This window comes from Crassostrea angulata, chromosome 2 (assembly GCF_025612915.1).
Source record: "Crassostrea angulata isolate pt1a10 chromosome 2, ASM2561291v2, whole genome shotgun sequence".
NCBI lineage: Eukaryota > Metazoa > Mollusca > Bivalvia > Ostreida > Ostreidae > Magallana > Magallana angulata.
This window is the reverse complement of record NC_069112.1, coordinates 71,874,214-71,891,500: the sequence shown is the minus strand read 5'-3', so window position 1 is coordinate 71,891,500 and position 17,287 is coordinate 71,874,214. Positions and strand designations below refer to the sequence as shown.

The 17,287-nt window shown below is 32.9% G+C and overlaps 1 pseudogene; it reads right to left on the bottom strand.

Moving 5' to 3' along the window:
* Window positions 1–12,393, bottom strand: part of LOC128174831 (uncharacterized) — a 394,133-nt pseudogene extending 381,740 nt beyond the window's left edge.
* Window positions 12,394–17,287: the final 4,894 nt, after the last annotated feature.

Sequence of the window (17,287 nt, the reverse complement as noted above, 5' to 3'; positions counted from 1 at the left end):
ATATGGACCGGACACGAATTTTGCTTTTTTTTTTGCCAGTGGCCTTGACCTTGCCCGGATGACCTTAGGTCATGGTCACAACACATACTTATGTAATAAGCAATCTGTGCGAAATAAGATCCTCCAATGTTTCTTAATAAGAAAGATATGAACCGGACACGAATTTTGCATTTTTTTCTGCCAGTGACCTTGACCTTGCACGAATGACCTTAGGTCAAGGTTATGACACACCCTTAGGTCATAAGTAATCTTTTTGTGAAGTAAGAACGTCCGATGTTTCTCCATAAGAGAGATATTGACCGGACACAATTGCACAGACAGACGGACGGACGGACAAGGTGATTCCTATATACCCCCCCCCCCCAACTTTGTTTGGGGGTTATAATAAGGCAAACATTCCATTTCATTTACACACTTTTTTTATAGCATATCGCAAAACATCAATTGTGCAGTAAATGTATTGAAATTGCTTAAAAGTACGACGAAAATTGAACAAAAAAAACTCTTTTTTTTCGTTATATAACTAAAACCAGATAATGGAGTCTTCCTTGCTTCTTCGTATTTAGTTAAAAATTATTGAATATAAAGAATTAGGAAGTTTTATGATAAAAATTCAACATTTTTTGTAATTTTTAATTAAACAAATAGACTTGCTAATATTAAAGTATTAATTAGCTAACCACAATCAGTAATAAGCAGTACATTTAAAATGATTTTGGTGTAAATGCCAGACGGTGAATCTGTCAATGAAGGTTAAATATTCAAAAGATTTAACAGGAGAAGTGAGTAACACATGGTAGATTTTAGAGCTTATTCTTTGGATTAAATGTCCACAGGGAGAGTGTCTGTCTCCTGTGGGGATTGGAGATCCAGGTTGTTTTAAATTAGCTACCCTGGTTTTGTTTATCTATGAAAGCATATATTGTTATACACATAAAAAGTTATAAAAGTAACCAAATATGTTGAAATTATTTTTATCAGTCATGCCCCTTTTTAAAGTAGATCCAGTGTTCTGTGACGTCACACTTTTTTGTAAAACTTTGAATTCTTTAAAAATTGTGCAGGATAGTTTTATTTATTTTATGTGAATATAATCACATGGATGGTATTACAATTATTGGTAGGTTCAAGATATTTTCGCTCTTAATTTTAAACTAAATTTCCAAATTTTTATATATTTTATCTATGCAAAGGGGAAATAACTCTTTTTCTGACTTTTCTCTCAGTTGTATGTCTAAATGCTATAGTTTTTCTTATTCCAACGATTAATTTTAAAACATTTTTGTAATTTTAGTTTTCTGATAAAGTTGACATTAAAATTAAACAAGAAAAACAAATTTCTGCCTACAAGATTTTACTTTTAACAAAAAAAAAATACATTTTTCTAATGCTAAAATATGCTTTAGTTTATGTTTATCTGGCATCTCAAAAAGTGTGATGACATGTATATTTTTTCTAACAATTGATGACATTTAAGTCTATTAAGTCGAAATCAGTTCAGTTTTTCAACTTTCCTCAGAGAATTTTACGAGCATGGAGCTACCTTAATATCAGGTCATGCACTTCATTACGGTCATTATTTTTTCCCCAAAAATTGTTAGCCTCATAGTCCTATTTAAAATATTTCTTGCATGGAGGTGGTGGTCATTACAATATTATTGTTCTACTCCGTTATGAAACTTAATGCAAATATGAGACTCCTCGACAAATGTTTGTATAAGCAATGATATTTTAATTACTATTGCTTTTTTGTTGTAATAAGCTAGATTATGCATGTTTCTTTTTAACGTTATGGGGATTTTTTTTTATTGGTCTGGAAATAAAATATATGCATCCGCCGATACTTATTTTGCAGCAAAAATCATATCAATGAAACAAATATATCGATCACTTTAAGAAATAGGGATCACTGTTTAATCATTTTTATTTTATATTATCTCAACAGACTTGCATTGTCTGTATAAAATAATCGACATTTAACCCACCTCGAATGCAATGGACTTTCTTACTGGACAGCGTCACACACTGATCGTCTGAGGAGCACGCCAGACATTCCTGGTTCATTTCTAATTCATTTACAGTCTACAAAACAGTCACAGTTGATTATAAAAGCATGTTATATATGGGTATCTGTTGGGTTTGATTTTATTATTTTAATAAGAAAGTTTGCGATTGTCAGTCGCTTATGTTTTATTTAAAGATGTTCTACAATGTATCTTATGTTGCTGTTGATAAAACACACCATGTCAATATTCATAAGTAAAAAAGAATTTTCATTCATTTATTCCACCATTTACTGGCTTCAATTAGCGACTGATGGACTATACAGTACATGTAGGTCTCAAATGGTATTGTAACTAAGCCTACCTGGGATTTTGGTTAATCGGTGCATTTTAACCCTGAGAAATCCTTTTTCGTTTTTTATTTTGCAAAATCGCTTTATTTATTTTTATGATAGTTATATCTTTTATTCATTACCGTTCTAATTACTAATAACTTACAAGTTTACAAGATGCAAACAAAAAAAAAAATAAATAAATAAAAATGGGTATCTAAAAAGCTATGATTTAAACAAACTAGCCTTTTAACTATCTGAGGGTTCTTGCACAAAACTTTTTTGGCCAAATCATTCTCCTGAAGAATATTTTTTTCATATCTTGTAAATTTACAAAAATGCTTTATTATTCCCCCTTAAAAATAAGGAGCACGTTTTTCTAACAATCTTGAATTCTTAAGGACGTATGATAAAACAAGCAATATTATAAATGTATGACCTTAAAACAATTGTCATTGATACTTCGTATTATGAGCATTTCTTCCGTATTATTGACCAGTCAAAAACAGAAGAGATAAATCAATACCTGATTGAGTTCAATTCTAACATAGTCAGGATTGGTTTCCGTTTTGTCGATGGCCGACACGAGTTCACACAGCAGTTCCTGTTTCCGGTAGTTCACTCCCCGACATAGCTTGGTTCTGTGTCTACATTCCCGGACACACTGCTGTTGTCCAATAATCTCCAACACCTGGACAATGGGACCACGATACCTCTCACCTTGAACAACCGCAGATGTTACTCCCTCGTACAATGATACAGCACACAGCAGTACTGTTGTGAATGTCACTTCATTCAAATATTTACTAATCAGTAGATGAACCATTCTGTGCTTGTTTTAGACTTGTGTATACAGTTAACTGATTTTTTTGTTTTCTTTGCTCTTCTTAAACAATTACACTCTGTAATTGTCCCACCAGTCTATTACGTTTATCTTTTTCGCAGCAAAAATATAAATTAAAATTGAATGAATTTCTATCAATGAACTTTCCTTGAAAAGCTTCTAACAAAATTAATAATATATATTAAAAGTATCTCAAGAATAACCGTCTTTGAACAAAGGAATCGACAACAAATTCAGTTCAAAGAATGACTACGTCGTAAACAGAATGTGATATTTGTTCAAATTAGTTTGTTCTTTTTGATATTTCTACATAATTCAAAATCAATTTCCCTTTTAACTGTTCAATTAACTTCTGAATTCAAGATCTACTGGTAATTCTGAAAATTGTAAAACATCGTTGCCATCTTCCGTATAATCAGTGTACCCTTCTGTTAATTCACTGTACATCTACTGTACAGAGGCACTGTACTCTACAGGACACCACTGTACCTACCGACTGACCAGCACTGTACCCAACTGTACGAGAAAGAGCAAGCTTCTATTTTTTTTAGGAGGGGGGGGGGGGGGGGTTCTATAGCATTGAATCATGATTTTTTTTTCAGTACACTATCTCATAACTGCAGCGTTGTGTGCACACAAATTAAGTAAATCGCGTTAGCGCGTTATGAAAATTTGTATGCACACATCAATGAAGTTATGAGACTGTATACTTCAAAAAATCATGATTTAATGCTTTTATTTACATTTTTTTAACGTCATGCCTTGTCTACAAATGAGATTTATAGCTTAAACTTCCTATCTTATCCTAAGGGTAAGTTCATATTAATGGAAGAGCCACAGTAACAGCCACAAGCATGACCTTTGATTTTCACTTGCGACGTTGCAGTTTACAGCGTTCAACGTTTGTGTCGTCATTATAAAACTCGTTATTTTAACTTCTGAGTACCCGCTGTGTATTACAGTGTTATAACTGCCGTAGCTTTCAACACAATTTACAAGCAAAAAAAAAAAAGAAAAAAAAAAAACACGTGGAGTGCAAATATATTATTACATAAGCAGATTTAGAATTTTTTTTCGGGGAAGTGCAACATGGGTATGTAAATTACCCCATCCCATAGATCAGTTCATGTATTAAAAATCAGAATTCAGTTAGCACTCATGATATACTGCCTTTAAAAAGGACAATTATTGTGCGATTTAAAACTAAATGAGTTTTGTACTATAAAGTAAATTCAGAAATATTAATATTTTTAACAATGAAAAAACATATTATTAAAGAATTTTTAAAATAGAAATTGAAGATAATCGTTCACTCCTGACTTCAAGCGTATATAGTAAAATCTATGTCATATTTTCGTTGTTAGTCTTTTTTTGGTTTAAAATCAACTAGTTGACTATATTTGATCTACACATTTATAAGCGAATAGACGTGTCATTGGACTTTTATGTCATGGTCGACTGGCAAACAGTTATCATCAAGTCATTTTCACAGTAACGACTGGACTGGCAGCTTAACAAATGCAGTACACATTTGACTGCACGTGCCACTCCCATACAAATCGCAATTTATTTTAATTTTCCAGCGGTGTCTTATATTTCAACAAGTGTCCCTGTAAAAAAAAGTAGTCAAGGACAATGCAAAAGAAATCTTATATCAATTGTTATATAATTATATAAAGTGTAGTGTAACAGTAATGTAACAGTTGAAACATGCATTTATTTTTCTCAGCGTGTTTATTGAAACCGCACATTTATATGTATACTACCCGTGTGATACACCCTCGTGAAGGTATGTTAAGGCTTCCTATAGCGATGTATAGAAGATCATTTTTCTGTACTTCATACAATATGACGGTATAATTAACTTTGACATCACAATCTGCATTTCATTCGATAGTACTCAGGGAATGTAACGTAACGTTGATATTGAAACATTAATTAAAACTTCGTGTTTCATTTACATAGATTTTTCCATTAATAATAATGTAGACTATAGAACTCAATAATATTGATGATAAGTATCAATTAGTCGACAGATTATATGAGCTAAGTATATGAATATAAGTATGCTTACAAGGTACTGATTTAAAAAAACTGCTTTCGTACTGATCAAATAAAGTATCTAACATTGCTGGGAATCTATCATCAGTATAAGGATTAAAGCTTCTACAATTATTCCTACCAGTCAAAAAAGGTCGTTCTTTATTGACTCCATGGTTATAAAACATGATAAAACCCAACCTGTTTGATTTGGTATTTTTAATAAGAGAAATTCAATATAAAAGATCATAAAAAGCATGCATGTAGTGTCATAGATATGTAACATTTAGTCTAATGTGAAACTCCAAGAGTAAGTTTTGGTATGATCTCTCACATCTATAAGGAGTGAACCTAAAAGGGTTGAAACGCGCCAACATTAAGCATAATACGTTATCGTATTAGACAAGAATTTATCTATGATATTAATAAGACGGAGAATCCAAGCACGACAACTTCACATAGACTGAGGGTCTCAGTTGTCTTGGAGATCTTACGAATCTTCCTTGTGGTAATGTCGGAGAGTCGATGACGACCAACTGTGACGCGGTACCGGGACCAGCAAAGAAACCACAAGGAGTGTTCACATCAGACTCCGTCAGCCCTACAGTGACGGCAACGTCCCGAGGTGGGTCTGACACATCTTAAAAGATTAAAAACAGATAAACTTACAGAAACATTTAAAGCACTATGATGTTCAAAGATAATGTAGTTTATTCATTATATTACTCATATGCACGTTGTATTCTTAGAAAATTAATTACTACACAACGGAAACATTTGCAATTAAGTAATATTTGAATGCTATAAAAATATACTTGCAAAAATAATTAAAAAAAAAACAGAATGGCAAATAAAACGGGTTTTTTTTCGTTTATCAATATTTTTGTTTAAGTTTTTGACATTTACCGCAAAGTAACGAGGACTATGCCGTGTCCATCCTTTAATTATGATTTAGCAATGTCGTTTCTCTGTAAGCCTACCTGATAACGTCACTATGGAGACTTACCTCCTCCTGCGTCTATTCCTCTGTTGAGTATTCTGACAGATGTGATCGTATACACAGTCAGTAGATCCACCCTCCACCAAGGCTTTGTGTCGTATCCTCCTGTGTGTGTACACTGTTCTTAAAGAAGGTCTGTACCTCTGTTACCATCTGCTGCCAACTCAACTCCATAGGTATGAAACGTTGAAGACTGTTCGGTTGGTTTACCCAATAAAGTGCTAAGAGAACTGTCAACAATATTTGGTGATAGTGTAAATAAAATGCAAAGTGATACAGTTTATAACAAAACGAAGAAAAATTACTTGAAATAACTGTTCATTAAAATGTACTTTCATTCAATGTCTGCAATGCCAAATTGAGTTTCTGTTAGAAATTTTAAAAACTTCATTTCATAATAAGATGCTAACTCTGTTATTTATGTCGAAACTAATTTGACTATTATTACTTGAAAATTTAGTTACTTTCTATTATCAATAGCTTATACTGAAATATCATGCGAATAAACTCCAACCGACCTTTACAGCAAACATTAAGAGAGTAGTTTTCTCATGGTCTTAGTTGTCCAATCCTTTTATATTATTATTAAGTTTATTGTAATGAGTAGAATCTGTTCTGCACAAAATATGAATTAAATGATATTGATATAATTTTGCATTGTTTATGGTTTAAGCTGATACAAAAATAAACCTAAAGCACAACAGAGAACATTCGATCTAATTTCCTTAATTGTTTTCTTCAAGACTATTTTGGCAGTACTGAAACAAAGGCAAAATGTATGTGGTAGTCAAAATAATTTTCATGATTTCTGTTGGTTCGTTTTTATTTTTTTTGTACGACAATTATATGACACACAATTTAAACATATTGAGAAAAAGCTTTAAAATCACACCAGTTGTCATATGTCAAATTCTGTGAACTCATAGAGATTTAATGCAAGCAGAATAACATCAGTATAAAGAAGTTAAGGACAATTAATATTTTAGTATTATTATTCCTTGTTACTTGTAGCTCAAAACAATGACGCTTTTAATTTGTTCAGCTTCACTGCCCTTTGTGAGTAAGCAATAAATGGTAAAAGGAATATTCGATAAATAAACAGTAAGTTGTGTTGTTTCTATTAAAGTCAAGTCATTATACATTTTCGGTGGTTGAACAAAGGCTTTTAGAAGTAAATGCTTTTAAATATCATACATATAACTTAGAATTAAGTGAGACATGAAAAACAATTTGTTTTAGAAATTAATCAATACAGCTTTGTGTTTACGTTATTTTTGTAAATACTTCATGATATTCCCCGTAATCGCGGAAATATGTACTTTACATATTTAAATTTTTTATACCATTTTTTCATTTTTGTATCTTTTACGGGATACCCTGAATACATAATCATGAAGAAAGTATTAGTTCAATCGTTAAAAGTATACAGAAACAATCAATATTCCACGTGATTCAAATTAATACACACCTCCGGTTTTGTCTTTCATTTTCTCAAGTACGTTTCTGTTTGTCTCCCTGTAAATAATATGGTTCTCTGGGTAGTTGGATGCATCAAATAACTCTTTATTTCGAACCATGTCTTGATACAAATCTTCCGTTTGAAACTTGTAAAACAAGGAGTCGGTGTCCGTCATCAGCAATGTCGCCTTGTCACCAAACTGTTTCTTGAAATTGATACATGAATAGTTTGGAGAGCTCTAAAACAACCATTCCCGTGTAGGTTTGTTTAGTAGCAACTTAACCTTAACCTTCTTGTTTTTTTACACCAACCAAGTGTTTGTTAAAAATAGTGAAATTTCCAGATCTTTGCTTGGCGACCAATTTACGTAAACCCTTTTGGTTATTAACCAATTTAAAGTTCATCCTTTTTTGTATATTTTCCATCGTTTTCCTAAGAAAGGGGGAATAAACTTTATAATTAGAGAAAAGATTGTTGTCCTTATATAACAGAAATTAGTATTGTTAACGTGCATTTAATAGTTATATTACATGATATTGTGTTTGAAGATTAATACTTTAATCTACGGTCAATTTGTCATAAATAGGTCGAACACATGTATGTTTGCAGTATATGCTAGTTTTCTACATAATGTTTGCTGAATGCATGTATTGCCCAGAACCCTAATATTGTCTTAAAGCTGAACACCGCTCGTAAATTGTCACAGCCACATAGGTACCTGGTATGTGAACCCTTCGATTTTGTTGCACCCGATTTCCGACTGAAAACTCATCGCCGACGTATAGTATTCCTTTCGTGGTCTTTGGATTTTGTGCATTTAGTTCTTAGTTTATGTGCATATTCAGTTTGTTACTATATTTTGACCAGTTTATTTGATGAAAGTATTCTCTTGGCATGAAAAAAGTGCATAAAGCTTTATATTTTTATTGCGATCGAGTAACAAGGCGAGGCAAAATGTATGTCCGCACAGGTGAGACCTCTGTAGCGAAACACTTTAAACTGCGAATAGGCCTGCAGCTTATATAGGGGTTGTAGGGATAACAGTGGTGAGAGAGAAATACGGCGCACAGTGCATATTTACGAGCAGTGTTCAGCTTCAAGGAAATTGAGGAAATGTGTAACTTGGTGTAATATTTGAGTTGATTATGCACTTATTATCATTTTATTTTATGGTAGCTTTTTACCGAATTCAGGAATAAGTCATTGATAATCTGTCTTGAGGCAGAATAGTGACGTTGTGCAATACAAATTAGGTTTTATTTCGGAGTTAATCTAACTTTTTCTGTAAAAATTCACTGAAATAAACTTAATTTTTTTTATCTCTAAATAATTTTTCTAATAGCTTAATCATTTCATTTAATGGAAATACTGATCAGAATACTTAAATAATTAAGTTGTTGACATACTAGCAAATGCTAGGTAGTTTGAATTGACTCGAACGAGAAACAATTGTTGATGTTATTTTAAAACAAACACTAGCCTAATGATGCGAAGTTGAAAACATTGAGATACTTGTGGTGGAATAAAAGTCTTAAGAAACCGTATTTCGGAATGTTCTTGTATATGAACACAACAAAAGCGTTGTGTTTTAATCACGTTGTCAGGATGAACTTTTTGATAGCTAACGTAATTTGCAAGTTTATAAACTACACAGTTATATGTTTTCTATCTTATTTGTAACTTTAATCTTTGATAAAATCCATTTTATATCAATTTTTAGTAGTCGATATAACCATGTTGAAAGTACTAGCAAATCTTCGGAAATAGGTCACTGAAGCGTTGATGGGAGGGGCTGTGTCTAGCTGCAGGTCTGAAGCTTCCGGTCTGAAAAAAAATCGGATGGACAACCTGGGAACTACAGTGCCACTCACTGAAAAAACTGTATACTTAATGCGAACGTAAACGTGCGCTAGTATTGGAATGATTCTGTGAACACAATTATTACCAGTAAATTTGCCATGCAATTTACTACTGATATCGTCTCTTTTAAACCACCATTACCAGCCCTGTAAAGAGATGTGGTGCAGTTTGTATAGATGTTACAATGGTGACTCTCGATCTCGCTGAAAATTTAACATTCTTTATTTTCCGAGGTCGGTATAGGTCCTTTGAAGAAAGTCTGAGGCAAGTAAAAGACGGTATCAGTAGTAAACTGCATGCAAAATTAAATGATATTCGTTGTTTTCACAGAATTTGCGTATAAATAAGAGTAATCAGTCCAAAACTATTGCAGATTTTTGTGGGCAATAAATACACATTTTTTTCATTGGTTGGCACTGTAGCTCCCTGGTCGTCCATCTCTATTTAAGACCGGGAGCTGAAGACCTGCAACTATCCTGTGTCGGCCCGGAAGTATTTGATAAAACACCATTCGTTTGAAAAAGCAAAGGCTTATAACACGGATGGTATACTATACTCGTGATAAAATAGTTTATAACGCTTTTCATTTGTATATAAACTGCTTGCAGTTTTATAAATTAAAAACAATTAAAGCAATCATAAATAGAAAGTTTTAATATAGATGTAAAACTGAACATTCGGCTATTGAAAACCTCACCTCAACACATACATAATTATTTGGTCGGAAAAGAGAATCGTTTCGACATTAGCAATAATACTTAGACAGAGTATCCAAACACTTCCACTTCACAAAGAGTGAGATACTCAGTGATTATGGAGATTTTTACGAATCTCCCCTGTGGTAATGTCGGACAGTCGATGACGACCAGCTGTGACAGAGTACCGGAACCAGCAACGAAACCACAAGGAGTGTTCACATCAGATTCTGTCAGCCCTACAATGACGGTAACATTCCGCAGCCGGTCTGACACATCTATTTAAAACTAAAAACATATATTAATGTGAAACTGCTAACTAATAATTCGAAAACCTGCATAGATTGCTTTTTTCCTTATATATACAGTATTTCTTCTTGTTGAAAATAAAAATGTAAAAGATAAAAGGTTTTTCTGTTATTTTCACTGATGTAATCAAAGCTGTACTTCACTATTTTACGTCGTTTTACTATGACGTTACTTTGTAGACTATACCGATAGTTCGTTTAACAATGTTTCTGTGTACCCTTACCTTGTCCCCACTCGTCCATTCCTCTATTGAATATTCTGACAGATCTGATGGAATACACAGCCTTCAGATCCACCAGCCACCACGGTGTTTTTTCTCCACCCGCTGTGCTGGCACACTTCTCTACGGCATGGTCTGTACCGTTGTTGCCATCAACTGTCAGATTGGCAGAGTAGTTCAGTCCACCTTCTGGCCATGTAAACGTTGATGATTGTGTTGCAGGCTTATGCAAAGCAAGGTTGGAAGCAGCTGTCAACAATATTACAAAAAATGCAGATATATATTGATACTTTAAAGGAAATGCTATATATTTACCGTTAATAAAAAAAATCAACGGTTTTGTTAAGTGTTTCTCAAAAGTACTAAAAAAATGAGGACCTTATTGTTTTGAAGTGTAATTTTGAATATGATGTAGAACAGAATAACAAATATTAACGCTTTCTCTTCCCCCTCACCTTTCTCTCTATTTCGCTCTTCCAAAATCTATCATCCACCTCTCTCTCTTTTTCTCTCTCTAATCATACCGCTTAACATGCAGTTATATAATAAATTGGACCCTCTAGACTTCGTACTCTGCAACGAGAAAAAAAATCATTTTAAAGTGTGCCAGAGAGAGAGAGAGAGAGAGAGAGAGAGATTGAGCAATGATCAACTTGAAAATATTATAAATTTATTTTTTTTTAATTATTTATCAGATACATTATCTAAAAAAAATGTAATTAAAACCATAATTTCAAATACATGTAAACATGGCTTATTACTCAACACTAAGATTGTGTGATAAAAGCAACAAAAACACATTATCTTATTATTTTAGAGTTTAGTGTTAAAGGAATTAAAAATAAGGCAAACATTCCATTAAATCCATTGGAATCGGTTTAAAGTAAGATGCAAATAATTCCAAAAACCCATTTTCCCGTTATATTACAATAAGTATAACCAGATGATGTAGTCTTCATTTGCTTGTTCATATTTAGTTATTAATCACTAGAATTGAACCCGTGCGTGCACGCGTTGACATTACATATGATATCTGATATTACGAAATAGATACATCAACACACCGTATTGTTGACATTCACATAACCAAGCTTTAAGCCTACACTAATGCTATCAAATTTTAAAAAAACAACAATTGTGTAACACTTTAGTTATTGATGAAAAACTTTGTTCTTATAGGCAGATGATTTCAAATACTTTTTGTCTGTTAAAAATGATTACAATGAAAAGAAACAAAATTATATTTATCTCACTTAAACATTTTTTTTTATACTTTTAATGTATTATATTTAGCGTGTACGATATTTGGAGGAATATGATTTTTCAACAAGTTAGCGTGGATTTGATTTAGCACAGGTCTGAATGTACCTGTTTATCGACTTATATATTTTATATCTGGCGATGACCTTGATTTAGTGGACGCATTAACACCTATACATCTATTTTAGCCCTGCCCTAGAGTCAAAACCCATACTCCAGTGGACATGAAAATTACAATTTCAGTAGAGGACTTCCTGGTAAACATAATTTTAAGTCAGTTTTTCATACAGATGTGGGAGAATAGAGAAGAAAATTTTTGAACATTATATGCATTAACACTATATTGCCATATTGCCTCCCTCCCTCTTCATGTCCTGAACCCCTGACCCAGGGGCAATGAATTTCACAATTTAAGTAGAGAAGTTAGTTGACATCATAACCATGTGTTCAGTTTGTTTTTTGCCCACATGTATGGGAGTATAGAAGAAGATTATTTTAGATTTAAAACATTTTTTTTTTTGTACTATTTTAATTGAAAAGCTGTTATTTATGACAATATTTGTTAAATTTAGTATGAACACAGCAAAAATGTTGAAAGTGTTGCTACTATAATGTTGCTATGCATACGTAAATACTTATCTTCTGAACGTGCTGAGCAGAAGACAATTTAATTAACTTAATTAACACTAATGAGCAGCAGATGAGGATAGTGATTTTGAATTTGAGGGTTTTGATGTAGATGACATTACAGTGAGTAGGCCAACATAAAACTTTGAAAACTTTATAGATGCAGACAATTGGGTGGCAGGAGACAGGGAGCCCCCATCACTTGACTATACAAATACTCCTGGATTGAAACAAACAATTCATTACAAAGGATCACCTCAACAATATTTTGAACTATTTTTAATGATGATGATTTTGAATTTCTTGCACAACAGACCAATCTGTATGCACAACAGTTCTTGAGATCTGCTCGATTGAAACCATGCAGAAGGTTTCATAAATGGCATGAAACAAATCGCTCAGAAATGAAGCAATTTATTTCACTCCTCCATCAGCTAGACATCAAGGAGTACTGGACAACCGATCCGCTGACTACAACATCATTTTTTCCAAGCGTCATGCCAAGGGACCGGTTTTTGTCATTGATGACTTTCTTGCATCTAAATGACAATTCAGAATTTGTACCACGTGGAAAAGAGGGCTATGATCCTCTCTTTAAACTTGGTCCCTTGTATCAAAAAATTTTGGACAGGTAAAAGAATGTTTTGCATGTAAAAAGTCTGATGATACCAAACTTTATTTATTATACCAATCAGAAATGAAATTTGGGATGTTTAAGTCAAACACCTTGTCTTTCTGTCTCTATATTTGTCCAGACCAGTTCTTTATTTTGTCCAAAATTTCTGCTACCAGTATTATTTGTATAATAATTAGATAATCATAAACATTTATAAATTTCGGTTGCTGAAATACTGAATACAGGGTTATTTTTGCCCCGTGTAATTTTTTGTAACGATTTATTTTAAAAAGATTTTAAAATAACTATTACCTTTAGTGCATTTTGCCGTTGATTTTGCTTTGGAGCCGGATGGTTCATCTGTCTGACACTTGGATGCAGTTGCAGCTATTGAAAATAAGAAAAATGTTCTTAAAACAATAAAAACTTCCAATTGTTAAAAAATGCAATATTAAAGCAAATTAAAAAAAAACAGTGTCACTGTTCTATGTTAAGTACATTATATGTAGTGAATTTCAAATTATATTACATTTCAAATTTTTAGATAATCCAGAGCCTGAGGATGTAGCGGTGGACGTGGTAAAGGTAGTGGTAGTAGTGCTTTTCGACTTGGAAGCCGTGGATGGAGCTAATGTTAGGGAAAAAATGGGTACATAAATAAATATTTTGAATATTTTAATTTTGAAAGAAAATTTTAGTTTCATGAAGTAATCATTTTATTTACCTGTTCTTTTTCTTCTTTTAAAAGTTGTTATCCAACTGCAGGATGCTTCAATATTTTCAATTCCTGTTGAAATTGACATACGATATGAATGTTTGTGTATTTATTTTTTCAATGAAATGCATAAACAGCTATTAAAATGTAATAACGTGTATGTGTAAAATTTAACTATACCCTTCTGTACAGGTACTTCAGATGGACCTGTCTCACCTAAGTCTTGGACATCACCTGAAACGAAGACAGAAAATTAATAAGTATAAATAATATTTTATATTTCTGAAGGTTGCATGCATCAATATTTCAATTTTCTTTGAACTTTGTAATGTTTTTTTAATTATCAAAATAAACTATAATTATTGTTTATAATTTTACCAGTTCCCATGGCACAGATGGTTTTGTCAGCATCTACTTCATCCTCACTGGAGACAAACATTTCCATCATATCAATGGCTCTCTCAACTGAACTCCTTACTTGTCCCTTTCGCACTGCAAGTTCACCACTAGAAAGTTGCCTGTTTGAAGGGATACTGATTGAGTCTGCCTCAATAGCAGAAAAAAGAGATGAAGATCTTTCACCTTCTGCTTCCGAGTCTGTCTCTGCATCTGTATTGCCTAAATAAGAAATTGCAAAATAGAATCGGGGAACATTACTCAGAGTGAAAACTTCATCATTAAACTAAAAGATGTAAGAAAAAGTTTTACCAGGCTTAATTTCCCATTCCCCTAGTTGTACAGCCGAGTCCTGTCCAGACCATGTTTGGAAAATTGGTGTTGGGTACGTGTAGACGGGTGGGCAACTCAGAGTATAAATTGTGTTGAGGGACTAAAAGAAGCTCTGGTAGATATTTGATTTTGGTCTCTGCCCTCCACATAATTTCGCAAAGATGACCCTCAAATCGAGAAATTTTTGTGCCGGACATCCTCCGAAAGTTGTCCTTGGCGTGCTTCCAGGCCCCTTCAATTCGATTGGTGTGGATCTCCACTTCCTCCCTCGTTTCCTGATTAATGTATACTTTCTTGAAGGAGTGTTTGTGCAGTACTGTAGAATGGTTGTACCCCAGCTCGTTCAGTCCACAGTAGGCACTCAAACCACCGTTGTATATAGTGGACCATGCTTCTACGTGTCTCTCAATGATTGGTACGACGGTGTCCTCCGACATGTCTGGGACGGGGTATATGAGAAGAGTGTTAGTTTCCCGCTCCACCATTCCAAAAATCCAAACCCAAGAATTTAAAGTATTGAGTGACTCAGGTGACCTAAAAAAAGGCCATATAGTAAACATGGTAAATGAAACAGTCTTGTTCAAGTGTTGATGTGAATGTACGGCGGAGGTCGTTTGTCCCGTAGTCGATGCAAGAAAACCTGCATTGTAGGTGTAGGTTCATGATGAGATCTTTTCAAGTCGTGATCGAACTATAAATATATTGTTTACTTCAAAAATGTTTACCTTACAAAATGACACAGTAAGTATCTTTTTAAAAAATCTGTTAATGCAATTAAAAGATTAGTAGTTAATGCATTTCAATTATCAGGTAATTAAAAATAAATAAGATATCCCTTTTCATAAAACAATCAATCACAGTATATAAGTAAAAAAAATATGCTATGATTACTAAATAGTTAAAAATAGAGGCCTTCGTGCATGAATCAGCACAATTTTTATATAATCCATCCCTTGCAAATATGTACCATGAAAGAGAAAGAATTCTTAATATTGGGGTTCACCTCTGATCAACTACCGGTACATATCAAAACTGACCTGAAGATAAATATATTACCATTGGCCTGGAGGACATATTTCGTTTCCTGCATACAGTACTGATAGCATATTAAAAACATCTGATCACACAAAGACAAATAGTTCATAAATAATTACACACAGTTAAGTTGCATTCAATGATGCCTAAATTCCTACCTCCAACTCTGAAGAATTATTTACTTTGCCCAATCTTCCGCTGGACATCTTTTTACTTTCTAAAAACTTGGACTTCAAAAATTCAAGTTTGGACTGAACCTCTGAAGAAGAACAAATAGAACATTGCCCTTTAATGCATCTTTGATTAACCATAGAATGAATTAGGTTGAGGACAACATGAGAAGATGTAAAAATAAATTATGGAAAGTTTACATACTGACGAATAAATAACTGATGGACAACAGGTGAACAGAAAAGCTGACTTGAACCTTCGGTTCAGGTGAGCTTAAAATGAAAACTGAAGGCAAGAATCTAAACTTAGCATCTACATAGTTCTTTTAAAAAAATTTAAATTATGCAAAATGTACTCTTTATGTCTTCAGATTTTCTCTAATAAAAATTTGCATTGTTTATCAACATACAGCACTGGCATCATAATGTGTCTTCTATCTCATAATTCACCAATAACATTTAATTTTCTGTACCTTCCCTCTTCTTACGCAAATATGGATTTTCTTTAAAAAAAAAGGGATATACATGATAAATTATACCTGCTAACAAAATATATAATTTAAATAAATTTCTTCTCTTTCTTCAAGTAAAATATATTTATGTAAAATGTGCTGTCATAAAACAAATACAATTTCTAAATAATTATTCTTCCATGAAAAGACTATCTAAATTTTAAATCATACACCGATATCATCTGTAATTTGGCGCGAAACATCCTTTCCCTGACACATCAAAAGCTGTATTTATTTCAAACAAAGAAGCATATCAAAATATCTATAGGTAAGCCATTCATACAAGTACATTGAAAATTATTTAAGAAATGAAGATAATAATTTTTCTATTGATCGACGTATCAAAGAAAAAATTGACCGGAAAACTTCATCAATGCGCGTAGCGATTTGATTATGCGGGTTAGAGGATTTGTTGTCACCTTGTTCCATAGAATTTCGATTTCACACATTGAATATTTTCATTATTTACAGTACATAATTGATTGATTTTTATTTAAAGATCAATTTAAAGCGTCTATAAAAAAAAAATAAATTAATGTTTACACAATGTACCAGATAGGAATTCGTATCGTATTCTCATTTGAAAGAAAAACGTTGGGATAATCGTTTAGTTTAAAACGGGGAGTGGGTAAGCTTGACTGCTTTCATTCAACGTGCCGCTCTTGCTAATATGATTAAAATTATGTGTCAAGACACAATGGATGCTTGATATAGGCTGATTATAAAATTAAGCAAAACTAACTCGACCGAACAAAGGATTAAATGAGCTGTGGAAAAACGTGATAAATGTATTTAACCACGAAAGAAAGAATGAATGCTAACAACTGTAAATGTTCTTCTATAGAAAAACGTTTAAAATTC